The following is a 14,043-nucleotide window of genomic DNA, read 5'->3' as shown; positions in this document are numbered from 1 at the left end:
TGAGAGGGCAACCCGAGGTGTTACGGTGGGCATCCTCACTGTTCTGGAGGACTGCGTGGGACCCAACTCGCAGTCCACAGGGGTCAACACTGCCATTGTTTTGGAAGAGGACATTATTCTTGATGATCTGCCAGACCTTCCCACTGCCTTTGCCTACCTGTTTGGCCTACTTTATGGGCTCAACATGGAGTTTCCCAAAGAACTCAAGTACACATTTGTTTGCTGTATGGAAACCAGATAGAAGAGTTCACATCCTGCCATCTGATGTTTTGAATCTGTTTGTTAGTGACTATCAATCAGGATAGGTTTGATATTCTGACTGACAATACCACACTTTTAAAATTGGATGACTTTTTTTTTGTTTTTGGAAAAGGACTTTATTGGCTGAATGTTGTCAGTATGTTAAAAATGGCTCATCTCAGTGGTGCAGTTGTGTTTGAACACAATAAAGTTATTTGAAAATCAACATTGTATAAACATTCATTAATACAACAGGGAGCACCTCATGAAAACTATAAAGGATACTTTTTCTGGACTTTAGGAAATTGATTGGCAAAACAAAAAAAAATATGTTGCGTAAACTTTAGGAAATATGTTGCCAAAATTAAAACTAATACCTTGTGTAAACTTTAGGAATTACATTGCTAAAACAATAAAATATGAGTTAAGAAAAAGCACATTTATTAATCTTGTAAACACAAAAACATTAGTTGAAGCAACTTTTCTCCTAAACTTGAAATTCTAAGTTATCCATCAGAACCTAAAAACGTAAATGCAGTTGGTTGCCTTGAGTTTTTAAGTTTTCGCAACATTTTTTTTTTTTTTACAGTGCACTAGTTTTAAATCCAGCCGAGTGCTTTCTTATGTGAGATTCACATCTGCAGTTAACAAATCAGCAGCATCTATGTGATCTTGTCATATTAACATGGACCAAACTCTGAGGAATATTTCCGACATCTTGTTGAATCAATGCCACAAAGAATCAAAACCTTCTGAAGCAAGGCATACCTAATAAAGTAGCTGCTGGGTGTAGTGTTTTGCAAGAAAGTAGGAAATAATGCACAAAGGGAAGTACAGGAAGGGAAAGGGGTGAAAGTAATTAAGGTAAATAACAGGAGTGTTTGGGAGGACAGGGAGTAAAAATTGATCTATAAAAATAGAGGAAAAGAAGAGTAAGACAGAGGCAGGAACACAGAGAAATAAATGGTCATCGTAGAAGGAGTTGGAAAAGCGGGACAGGGGGAAAACAGAAGAGAGGGAGGAAACAGATGGGGAAAAAAAGACAGCAGAAGAGAAAACGAGGAACGGGAAAGAGAAACCAGAGGGTACAAGAGGAGAGCTCGTGTTTCTTCATGTCATAGTTAGTGTTCCCGCCACGGAGATTACGCATAAAAGATGACCAGTCATGGCCGTGGAAGAGCTCACATCCGGAGTGGCAGAGTGAGGTCTGAGAGGACGACTCAACAGGCCATTAGTGCTCCATAAATGATAATTTATGCTTCCATGTTGAAATCCGGCCACGGGAGCTTCATCACCAGCTCCTTCAGAGTGTCTTCTGCCACTAATTACGGGGTCAAAAAAGCAATTTGTACCATCGAGAACAGCCCCCGTTCTTTCCCACGTTCTCCTCTCTGTGTCTCACACACAGACACACACACACACACACACACACACACACACACACACACACACACACACACACACACAGAAAGATGAAAAACACACATAAACACCTCACACATTATGCAAAAGCACCAGCTGCTGGTAACACCTCCCCAACAGGCTGGCAAGAGTGCGATGAGAGAAAGTGGTGGCAGTGGGGATCATAGATGGGTGGGTGGGTTGGATGGTGGGGGTTTAGGTGGGAGATGGAGAGAAGGAGTGAGCATGATGGGAGGACAGCGAGCATAGCAAGTGCCGTAATCAGTTGTGTTTAAAGGCCCTATCCCCACAAAAAAACATTGAAAAGTGTCACTGTTGCTATTCGTAATTTCATACGTATTCGTAATTTTTTTTATCTTCTTACAAGAAGGAAAAAAAAAATCACGAGTCACTTCCAAAAAGGGTGCAGGCACGGTGGAAGCTGCTCCCTCCCTGCAGCAGCTGAGGTTGCAAGCTAAATTTTGCTGGATGCACGATGTGGCAAGGGAAGTGGTTGACTGGGTAACACACACACACACGCACACACACGCACGCACACACACGCACGCACACACACGCAAATACACACCATGGGCGCACAAGAGTTGCATTTGCGTGCTCTCCCTAGCCTTGCTCACGGTGTAAGGGACAGGCCAGTGCTTTCAGAGGCGTGTCAACTGGACACATTAACTCATAAAATACCCCCCTTGCCATGAAATATGCAGTGGCGGGCCACAAGGATGGAAGTTGACTATCCATAATTGATGTAAATGAGGAGCTCTCCCACGGCAAACACTGTGTGAAACTGTCCTTCTGTGTATGTGTGTGTGTGTGTGTGTGTGTGTGTGTGTGGCAGGAGACATGGGGCTTTGTGGGTTGCATTTTAAGTTATCAGACTTAAGGTCATATCTCGTGCCATCGTGTACTCAGGAAAACTTGGAATGCAGTTAAGAACAAAACCGAGACAATGTAACATGCAGCGAGCCCCAGAGTTGGGAGTACATTAAGAGCTGTTACAGGGAGAGCCGGTGAGGAGGCAGAAGAAGAAGGGGAGAGAGAGAACGAGCCAAACAAGGTGAAATCTTTGTCTTGACACAGGCATAAATTGAAATCTTCCGTACTGACCTTGTATGAATTGATAACGTCCTGGCACTTCAATAATGGATACCCCCCCCTCACCACACACACACACACACACACACACACACACACACACACACACACACACACACACACACACACGCGCGCCAACCCTCTTCTTTTTTTTTTTCACTTTTCTCATGGGCCAAGTAGCTCGATGTTTCATTCGGCTGGCCTGCAAGCAGAATTAATATTTTACCGAGCATAACCACCATCTCTTTCTCCATCAGTGTCTCTGACATGCAAACGAACAAGACGATCGCATTCACGCAGGATAAGTGAGGTGAGGGTGATAGTATGCTTTGCTATCACCCCCACCCCACCCCCACTGTATCTGCCACCAGTAGTCAAGCTCTAATTTGCCTTTGTCTTTCCAACAGATGATGCAGGTACAGTAAATGTGCTGGTGTGGGGAAATTGGAGAATTTCTCCGTCACGCTAATTAAATTGCGGATTGCATTGTACACATGTTCATGTGTTCCAGATATAGTTGACACATGTAGAAAGAGTAAATGAGACATCTGGTTTAAGAATCTGTCAGTCTGTTGTTTGGAGCTACTTATTGTGAACAAATGCACCCACTAAAGCCAAAACACAGGAAGCACTTCTTTCATATAGGAGGACTGGAATCTTAATTTTTGACGACTTCTGAATAAGAAGTGTAATTTTAAAGGGGGAAACAGCATGAGGAAATCACAGGAACAAAAAAAGTGTGGTTTCGAAGAGTGAATGTGAAAACCGACCTGCAGAGATTGCACTCAGGTAGTTAAAGCTGGCTGTTAGGCTCAAGTCAGGGCTGCCAAATCTCACACACTGAGACTCACGCTATTGACGTTTTTCACAGGCTCTCACACCACATGTCCTTTTTCCTCATGCAGTGAAAAAAACCTCTAACTTGTAACATGCAACATGACAAGAGGACAGTAACGGCATAGAGATACAGGGAGTGCAGAATTATTAGGCAAGTTGTATTTTTGAGGAATAATTTTATTATTGAACAACAACCATGTTCTCAATGAACCCAAAAAACTCATTAATATCAAAGCTGAATGTTTTTGGAAGTAGTTTTTAGCTTGTTTGTAGTTTTAGCTATTTTAGGGGATATCTGTGTGTGCAGGTGACTATTACTGTGCATAATTATTAGGCAACTTAACAAAAAACAAATATATACCCATTCCAATTATTTATTTTTACCAGTGAAACCAATATAACATTTCCACATTCACAAATATACATTTCTGACATTCAAAAACAAAACAAAAACAAATCAGCGACCAATATAGCCACCTTTCTTTGCAAGGACACTCAAAAGCCTGCCATCCATGGATTCTGTCAGTGTTTTGATCTGTTCACCATCAACATTGCGTGCAGCAGCAACCACAGCCTCCCAGACACTGTTCAGAGAGGTGTACTGTTTTCCCTCCTTGTAAATCTCACATTTGATGATGGACCACAGGTTCTCAATGGGGTCCAGATCAGGTGAACAAGGAGGCCATGTCATTAGTTTTTCTTCTTTTATACCCTTTCTTGCCAGCCACGCTGTGGAGTACTTGGACGCGTGTGATGGAGCATTGTCCTGCATGAAAATCATGTTTTTCTTGAAGGATGCAGACTTCTTCCTGTACCACTGCTTGAAGAAGGTGTCTTCCAGAAACTGGCAGTAGGACTGGGAGTTGAGCTTGACTCCATCCTCAACCCGAAAAGGCCCCACAAGCTCATCTTTGACGATACCAGCCCAAACCAGTACTCCACCTCCACCTTGCTGGCGTCTGAGTCGGACTGGAGCTCTCTGCCCTTTACCAATCCAGCCACGGGCCCATCCATCTGGCCCATCAAGACTCACTCTCATTTCATCAGTCCATAAAACCTTAGAAAAATCAGTCTTGAGATATTTCTTGGCCCAGTCTTGATGTTTCAGCTTGTGTGTCTTGTTCAGTGGTGGTCGTCTTTCAGCCTTTCTTACCTTGGCCATGTCTCTGAGTATTGCACACCTTGTGCTTTTGGGCACTCCAGTGATGTTGCAGCTCTGAAATATGACCAAACTGGTGGCAAGTGGCATCTTGGCAGCTGCACGCTTGACTTTTCTCAGTTCATGGGCAGTTATTTTGCGCCTTGGTTTTTCCACACGCTTCTTGCGACCCTGTTGACTATTTTGAATGAAACGCTTGATTGTTCGATGATCACGCTTCAGAAGCTTTGCAATTTTGAGACTGCTGCATCCCTCTGCAAGATATCTCACTATTTTTGACTTTTCTGAGCCTGTCAAGTCCTTCTTTTGACCCATTTTGCCAAAGGAAAGGACGTTGCCTAATAATTATGCACACCTGATATAGGGTGTTGATGTCATTAGACCACACCCCTTCTCATTACAGAGATGCACATCACCTAATATGCTTAATTGGTAGTAGGCTTTCGAGCCTATACAGCTTGGAGTAAGACAACATGCATGCAGAGGATGATGTGGACAAAATACTCATTTGCCTAATAATTCTGCACTCCCTGTATACCAGACAGAACAGGCAGCACACTGCAGCAGAGCATTCACGGGAAAGGCAGAACATATCTCTAAATCCATCATAGTGTAACTTAATGTTATGCATGCCATTCAGCCAGTGGCTCTTGATACATCTCTTCTTGTCTTCTTGCATCCAAGCAGAAATCACTGTGCCTGACAGATGAAGCCAGAACAGTAAAAATAAAATGCAGTTCCTGGAATGGCCACTTGAGGCTGACTCACAAAAGAGAGTGAATCCATGCATGTGGCACAACTTTCTACAATCAGTGTTGGGAAGGTTACTTTTAAAATGTATTCCACTACAGATTACAGAATACATGCCCAAAATGTATTTCAGAATACGTTACTGTCAATGAGAGTAACGTATTCTGAATACTTTGGATTACTTAATATATTGTCATGCTTTTTACAACTCCATGAATGTACTATTTCTTTGTGATTTATTACTATTAAGGTTACTCGCCATACCAATACCAACTAGATGTTAAAATCTTAATATAAAATGAGTAACAGTAGGGTGGACATTAGGTAACGCTGCACTTTTTGCAGCGATCTCATATAGAAAACTATTCTGCGCGTATATAAAACAGGTCTGCTGCTCCGAACTGTAGTAAAGGGACCTCTGGCTAATACGTCGGGTCCGTGTCGGGCTCGTAGCTGAAAACTAGCTTTACTTTGTGTCTGGGTCAACTTTGCTAGCGAGAGACAGAGAGAGGCGTTAAAAGGCTGCTCCAACGGAACTTACTGTTTCGCACGAAAACAGAACACACTGTACAGTCGAGTGTTAATAGCTTACTGGGCTACACTGCCCATGAGACTACATTATTTAGGGCTATGCCTGTAACACTCTGCCTATTGCCTTCATATTAAATTGTTTTTTGAACAATAATTTTTAAAAATATTTCGTCACGTCATTATGTGGCCGCAAGTAGGGGTAACATGGGCCGCGAGATTGAGACACAGGCATTAGAGCCTCTTAATGCGTGTTTTCTTTGGGTTTCCACCAGCGTGGAATTACCAAAAATAGAGAGGAGACAGCCTAACATATGAAACAGGAAAAGACCGCCGTGTAATCCATTTATTTCAACAAAGTAACTGTATTCTGAATACCACCTTTTAAAACGGTAACTGTAACGGAATACAGTTACTCATATTTTGTATTTTAAATGCGAAATGCATAAAAAAATTACTAGAATGCAGGAAATGAGTCTATGAAAGAGAAAATACTAAAGTGTAGCTAAGATAAACACGCAAATTTAAAGGATTTGTTGTAATTATGGACCCTTTGAATCGAATGCCCAATTTATACCTTGAATTAAATCTTAAAAACTATGACATATTAAGCTAACTTATCAGTTATAATGAACAGTCTCAATGTTCAAACATCGATCACATAAGCTAAAGTCTGTTGTTTTTCCGATTGTATGCAAAGTCTATCACAACGACTAAACACTGTAAAACCTAAAAGGAAGGTTTTAATTTTTGTTGTCATTTTAAAGCCTTTAAATCAAAGATTCTTTTCCACTCATTTACATTACTTGTGTATACATCGTCTTTGCTTATTAATGTGGGATAGACAAATAAGCTACCTATTTCAAACTATATTCTCCAGTTTCATATGCTAATGGGAAAAGAAGGGTTGCTCCTTTATTTAGTCATGTAGCTAGCTGATGTGCTTTTATTGCATCTGGCAGTTGTGAAGAGGATTGATGGAAACATTTCTTAAATGAATAACCAGCTGAAGGGCCTAAGCAAAAGGAGATTCCAGTACTTATTATATAGCCAATTCTGAGTGTGCAGATAATTTGGAGACGTAAAATGGCAAGATAGGTCTGAAAGATCTGGCATCATAAGAAAGCACCTCACTCCTACACAGAATGTGCTTGACAGCCAGCGCCAGCTAAATAAGCATGATTATGTCCAACTTGGCAGCTGAATCACTGTTTAGTGACCTCTCAGACCACTCTGTGACTTCATTCCTGAAAAGGGATCCAACACTGCTGACAAATGTAGTGACTTTTTCAGGCCATCTAAGAAAATATTGAGTTGGGTCCCAGCACTTGGCAACAACTTAGGGTGGCTGATGATCACAGCTTTTCCCATCATGTGTTAAAGTATGTGTTGCAGTGTGTGAAGAAGGCACGATCGCTGTTACAAACATGCTCAAATAGCATATGAGATTAGATGATGAGTAACTTTTGAGCTCATAGCAAAGGCTACCTAGTATGATGAGGACTTAGCGAAGCAGATTAAAAAAAGTAGCAGCAGAAAAACAAGTTGCTCTCTAGGCGAGCTCTTAAATCTGAATATAGGTGAGGTCCAGTAAATAATTAAAAACCTACCTGCTTGTTTGTATGTTTTATAATTGCAGCAACGGATTTTTAAAGAAAAATAAATGACCTGGAGATAGGAAAGGTATAATTCAAAATGCACAACAATTACAGGCAGTAAGAGTTATCTAAGAGTCCTTGGGCAGCTACTTACTTGAAGTAGCAGATCCACATGTGTTTCTAATCTTACTACAATAGTTTTCATATTTCAAACACTAGAAAATATTATAGTGACTTCCAGTAAGAAGTACACCTTCATATTCTCTTCATGAGACAGGATGAATAGAATGTGTAAGTGCTTAACAAAGGGAGGAATGTCAATGTGGGATGTAGTCATCAGAACATGGATAGAAGACGAAATATATGGACATTTGCTTTAGCACTATATATACCCAATGTCTAGGGCTAACATAAAGTTCTCAGTCTATTCGCTTCTATGTGAATGAGGCATTAAAGATACCACATACAGCAATCATAAGTCCAAAAAGCAAAACCCCATTCTATATGTTTCCTATTATGATGGAAGTTGATAATGTGGTCACATATTAAAGCGAATATGTAAAACACACAGTGGAACCATGGATGTCTAACTTTCTATACACACCAAAAAGTCTTTTTTTGACTTCAAAAGTAACATTTTCTAGTTTCAGAAAAATAAATGCTTATTGATGTGGCTAAACCAAAGCAACAACCTAATCCTATCCCTACCCTCCAAGCAAGCTTGTTTCACAACAGAAAGAGAAAGGTGTGGGAATAACTAACTGGGCTTTTTGTTTCAAATGAACCAGGCAAGCAGTGGAAGGTCATTATACTGATAGAGGATTTTCCACATATTAATTTCTATAGATTACTCCAGAAATTAATTGTAGCTCTCTGTATGTATAGATCAGCCATGTTTTTCCTAATCATAGCAGCTAGCCACTCTGTCACCATTCACATACAAAGTGCTGAAAAATGGAATAGGAAGGAACTTTTAGTTGTAAAGTTTTTAGCAGCGTAATTTGCATTACTCCAACTTTTTAAAAAATTTATTTCACTTTACTTTCTTCCAAAGGGTTTGTATTCAGCTGTGGCACTCACTTCTAGACACTGGATGACTGATCCATGATCATTTTGAAAGCATTGTTGCTATATAAAAACCTTAATGCGTTAGAGTGTTTTTCAAGAATGTAATGTGACAATCACTCAGGCCTTTCCTCCCCGCCTCTTCAGGGCCAAATCAATGGCCATTGTTTCCCTCCTTTGACCTTGCCAATAAGCCAGGGGACAGAGCTTGGATGTAGTTACCGCTGCCTCTCTCCTACAAAGACTTCAAGGTCATTATCTGATTTATGCTGAGCAGAGGAAGGAACTCATAGCCTCTGGTTTTTCCTTTCTTCTGTCTAACCTTTTTCTTTCCCGTGCTCTCCCGCTCATTCTTTCTCTGCCATGCCTTCTGCTGAATGGCAACCCCTAATCAAGCCCTGACTGGAGTCTTGATTTTAATCACCCTTACACACTCCTTTGCCAAATTCCTACAGGCAAATAGCCATGAAAAATTTGCCAGCATTTCCTCACCTTGTGCTGTGCAGCTATTTGTTGTCCAGCTTTAAACCGTGTAAAATAATATATTATTGAATTCCGGGGGAGGAGAGTAGAGGGAATGCAGGGAGAGGGAGGGCAAGGCACAGAGGGAGACCAAGGTCGGCTTGTTTTGCCCGAGGAGCTGTCGATCAATATCATTTGGTCAATAACTTCTTTATTACTACCACTATCACTCCGAGCAATATAATTTTAGAGTTAAAACACTTTTTTTTCCCTCGATCTCTCTGCCTGTAAATACTGTTCAAATATTGAACCGTGTGCCAACTAAAATGCAAGGCACCATCACATAAAAGCCAATTGATGCTTTGCCATTCTAATGTTTGCTATTCAAACATATTCATCTGACGGAGGATGAAATGAGATGTGCTCCATCTCCATTATCATTTGTCCTTATTTTATATTTCACATATTGATTAGATGTGTTTGCATAATTATTGATTGAGGGCATGACTTGCCAATGTCTGATGATACTTTAATAGAAGTATAGAAGTGGCAGCTTTAGAGAAAACTTCACTCACAACCCCTGTTGCCTTGGGAAGGGTGCTGGGAGCCAAGAGAAAATTTACAGATGGAGCCAAAGTCAAGGATGTGCAAAAGAAGAAAAGGGCTAAGAACGTTAATGATTCCCACTCTTATAAGTTTTCCTATAGCTCATATATTTTTAATTCAGTTAAACACACTTTTATTCTGTCATGTTTGGTATCCAGTGGCATTAGCTGTGTTTGTCAGGTGATAGACACCACAAATCTTTTAAGCATTTTAGTTTCCATTAATCTGAAATCTGCTGAAATATCAGGGTTTCACAGTTACCACAAATTTCATCATCTTTATTGTAATTTCACAAACAGTCAAAAAAAACCTGAACCACTCCCCAAAGTTCCCAAAGTTCCCAAAGTTCCCAAAAGAAAAGTGTGAAGTCTCTGCTGTGTGGCAGGCAGGAATCAGAGTGCATGACTCAGAAGGCAAGGCGTAAAACTCAAAACAGCTTTGCTGCCGAAGCTTGCAAAAATAACAAACTTAACAAATCCAGGAGCTAATTATCTGGCAAGCGATAACCTACAGGAAATGCATGAGGAGGGATACACACACAGTTTGAGGGATAACAAAGGGAACCAAAATACACAATATCAGAAATACAAACTAGGAAACTCTTAATCATAACCCGAAACTCGAATACCTGGGGACCACAACAAAAAGGGGATTTTTTTGGTAATATCATTTCATTAGAGTGGCATTGTAATAGGTTTCTATTCTATACAAGTTGTCATCAGAAAGTTCAGGGAATGGGCCTTTAAAAATCCAATCCAAAACTCTTTACCCTAAGTGCATCAAAGTTTTCCTTCAACTCGATTTTCATTATAGGGAAGCAGTTGAAGATACTGAGTCAAATCTGAAGATCTGATTTGGCTAGCAAAGACTGTATAAGTGTTATCCAATCAAAACCTTGTGTGCCTAGGTGGTTTCTAGATCACTTCCAGCGGATCTTAAAAAGATGTTGGGAACGTTGTTGCGCTTGTTCAGCTGTTACCTGCCTTATAATTTAAAGCTCTGTGAGCTAACTCAAGTGCAAAAAAGACAACATTTAAAGCGCGGGGAGGTTGAAGCTGCTGGTCAACAAGTCTTTGTATTCTTTTTGCTATCACACTGACACTCCTCATACATAGAGATGGAAGCAGGTCCCCAGAATCAGCATACCAGCAATGCATTTCACAACTCAATCTCAGTGATTACTTATTTCCCACCACAATTTTAATACAAACTAACTACGTATTAAAGCTATCAAATAAATGTACGGTTAGGTTAGGGGTCAAGGTTGAGGTTAGGATTAAGTAAAGAGGACCATGAAAAATATCTTTATATTTGTTTGTATATTTTTACTAGTGTGTGTGTTTTTATATTGAACTACTTCACAATGGATATAAAAGACTGAGGCGGTCACTATGAAGTCACCCAGTGGAACTGAATTGTGCATTATGACGCTTCAGTGTTGTGGGCCCCACTATATTGGTTCTTTCAAGCCAGAAAATGTTTGATTGCTAAGTTAGCTAAGACTAAGACCTCAGCCAAGGCTACCTTAGTTGGCCAATCAGAAGTCTAGAAGCCTGAGATGGAAAGAGTAAACAAAGATGGCGCATAGAAGCAGTCTTTCTAAATGGAGGGACAGTAACTGTGTTTGTATATGTAAGCATGTAAAAGCTGGAGATAGTAGGATTAACAGCAACAGTATATTGTCTATATCTGCCATTGTAGAAATTCATCTCATACAAACAGTAACGTGGTGTAACATTTCGAAAATTAAAAACCCTGGCAGGAGTTTCTAAAAACCTCTGTTTTCAGTAATCCAAAACGCCATGTACGTGTGGACGTAGCCTGAGCCTTACCAGTATCCAGAGAATAATAGAAATAGTAAAATAATACTATCTTACCTGAGACACACAGCTAGATCAGCTCATCGTGGCTTAATGTCAACTTCATGTTTTTTTCCAAAGTGTCTTTTTTCAAGACAAATTTTTGTGTTCATTGCCTATATACGTAACACAGCAAGCTCGGATAAGACAGGAACAATTTGAATTTTGTGGCATTTTTTCACAAAGCGTTCAGTGTGTAACGACCGTAATACTTTAGCCTAACAATCCTATGAACCACTGCTCTCCTCAACAGGCGCCTCTCTAACCATTAGGTTTCTCCAATGCAAAGAAAAAAGAAAAAAAACTTTCAGATATTTCATACACTGTACACATTCACATTCATACTGATCATATCTCAGCTTTAAATACTCAAGTGCATTTTAATCCTGGAGTGTCACAAAATGCTGCTTTGAAACATGCCTGAGAGATAACAGTCTTGTTTTAAAGCCCTTCAAAACTTACATTAACAGTTTAAAAGGTTTAAAATCCCAGAGACCCTGATTGGTATCACTCTGTTTTTTCACGTTCTTGTGCTGATTTGTTGGGTTTTTCACTTGAGGTGAGCATATTTCTTTATGTAGTAAAAAGGCATCTTGGTGCTATGCAGATTGCAGTAGAATGATTATGACTGACTAATATATGCAGAGTAATAAAACTGAAACTGGTTTGTACTCAGATTTCATGGATTTCAACCATTTCCGTGCACGTATTAATAAATGAGACCCATTCTTATTTTCCTTCACTGATTGAAAACTTATGGGCAGTTTTAAGTGACAAATGGGAAAAAGTGCATAGCACCCTCAAGTATATAAGTCTGACTTGAAGATTCTACATTTGGAAAGGAAAAAAAACAGACTGAAGGGAGAGAAAAGCCATTTGAAAGAGAACACCGAGGTAGAAGAAGAAGTGGCAACAGCTGATTTCAGTTGCGCATATTAACAGGCGTGTTTATTTCTGTGGGCGCTTCCTTCTTCCTCTCTCATTACATGAATCCTTGTTACAATGAAACGTCAATTTAAAAAGAAAAACTGTAAAAGGAGAGGAGGGAAAAATTGAAGGATGGTGATCTGCTTGTGAATGCTGCTCTTTGTTTTTGAACCGCTAAAGAAACACACTTGTTCATTGCAGTGTGCAAACACTTACATGCATGTCAGCAAAGTGTTGTGCACAGACACACTGTACTACTTATGCAGAGTATGAAGATTCACACTATTAATATTTGATGAGCAAAGGCACACAAACACCAAAACACACATGCAACACATCTGATGCAGACAAATGCTGATCAAAAGAAGAGATCATACACACACACATGAACCCACACTTCTCACACCCTGTGGGGGACTGAAGGCCTTAACCTTGAAACTCTAACTCCGCGTCAAGCAAAATGCTTCCACATTTTCCAAAAAATGCACAAAGAAGCTGTGTATGTTTTCATAGCAGGCCTAACAGGACTGAGAGGGCTCTGACCTCAGAGTCTGTCTTTATCTGACTTAATCTTTAACACACCTCCTGGCAGTACAATACCCTGGGGTTGGTAAATTTTCGTGACACAAGGACATACATGAGCTAACCTCCACTAAAGCTGCACTTTGTTTTGGCCATTTGGTAACAGTTGCCTGTTAAAACATCTGAGATGCTCAGAACGACATTAGTACTCATTTCAAGTTGTTTTCTGGCTGTCTAATGATTATAAGTGGTGTTTCCTCTCTATTTATAGCTCTGTTTCGGTCCCAACCAGCTGAAATAATATATATGTATATATATATATATTTAAATTTATTAACGCTTTTCACATTGAAGGTCATTGTACTAGGACCCAGCCACATCCATTATGAATAAAAGAACCAGAAGCCATTTTTGAACCCTGCCATTTCTGGCGCATTTAGTAACAAGGCTATTTGATACAATAATGACTTAAACAGATGCAGCATTGCTGCAATCATTTCCTTTTCAACAAATTTGTTGGAGGTATAGTTAAGAGGTTTTAGAAAAGGTTTAATAACATCAGGTTTAATGACTCATTGTTATATGGATTTCATGTACTTTTCATTTATTCCAGATACCAATTCATTCTGGGCTCAATGTAGGCCACAAATCCAGAAACAAGAAGTTTCCTGTTTTGAACATTCTGGTCTAGGTGGAGTTTGCATGTTCTCTTTGTGCCTGCATGTGTTCTCTCCAGGTACTCAAGTCCAAAGACATGCACATTAGGTTAACTGGTGATTCTAAATTGGCTATGTGTGATGGTCTGACACTCTGTGACCTATACCATAAAGGGGTTTGTAGAAGATACTCAATGGTGATCCAACTCCTGGGTCAACTGACTCCAGGTTTCTAGCTCCAAGTTATCAAGCAGGTTGTCCACCAGTGCTGTAGCAACCACAGCAAGAGTTGCAATAGACATAGATCATTTAGTAAAGAC

This window comes from Perissodus microlepis, chromosome 13 (genome assembly GCF_051167445.1).
Source record: "Perissodus microlepis isolate ML-2025 ecotype Zambia chromosome 13, ASM5116744v1, whole genome shotgun sequence".
Taxonomy (NCBI): domain Eukaryota; kingdom Metazoa; phylum Chordata; class Actinopteri; order Cichliformes; family Cichlidae; genus Perissodus; species Perissodus microlepis.
This window is presented reverse-complemented; position numbering follows the sequence as displayed.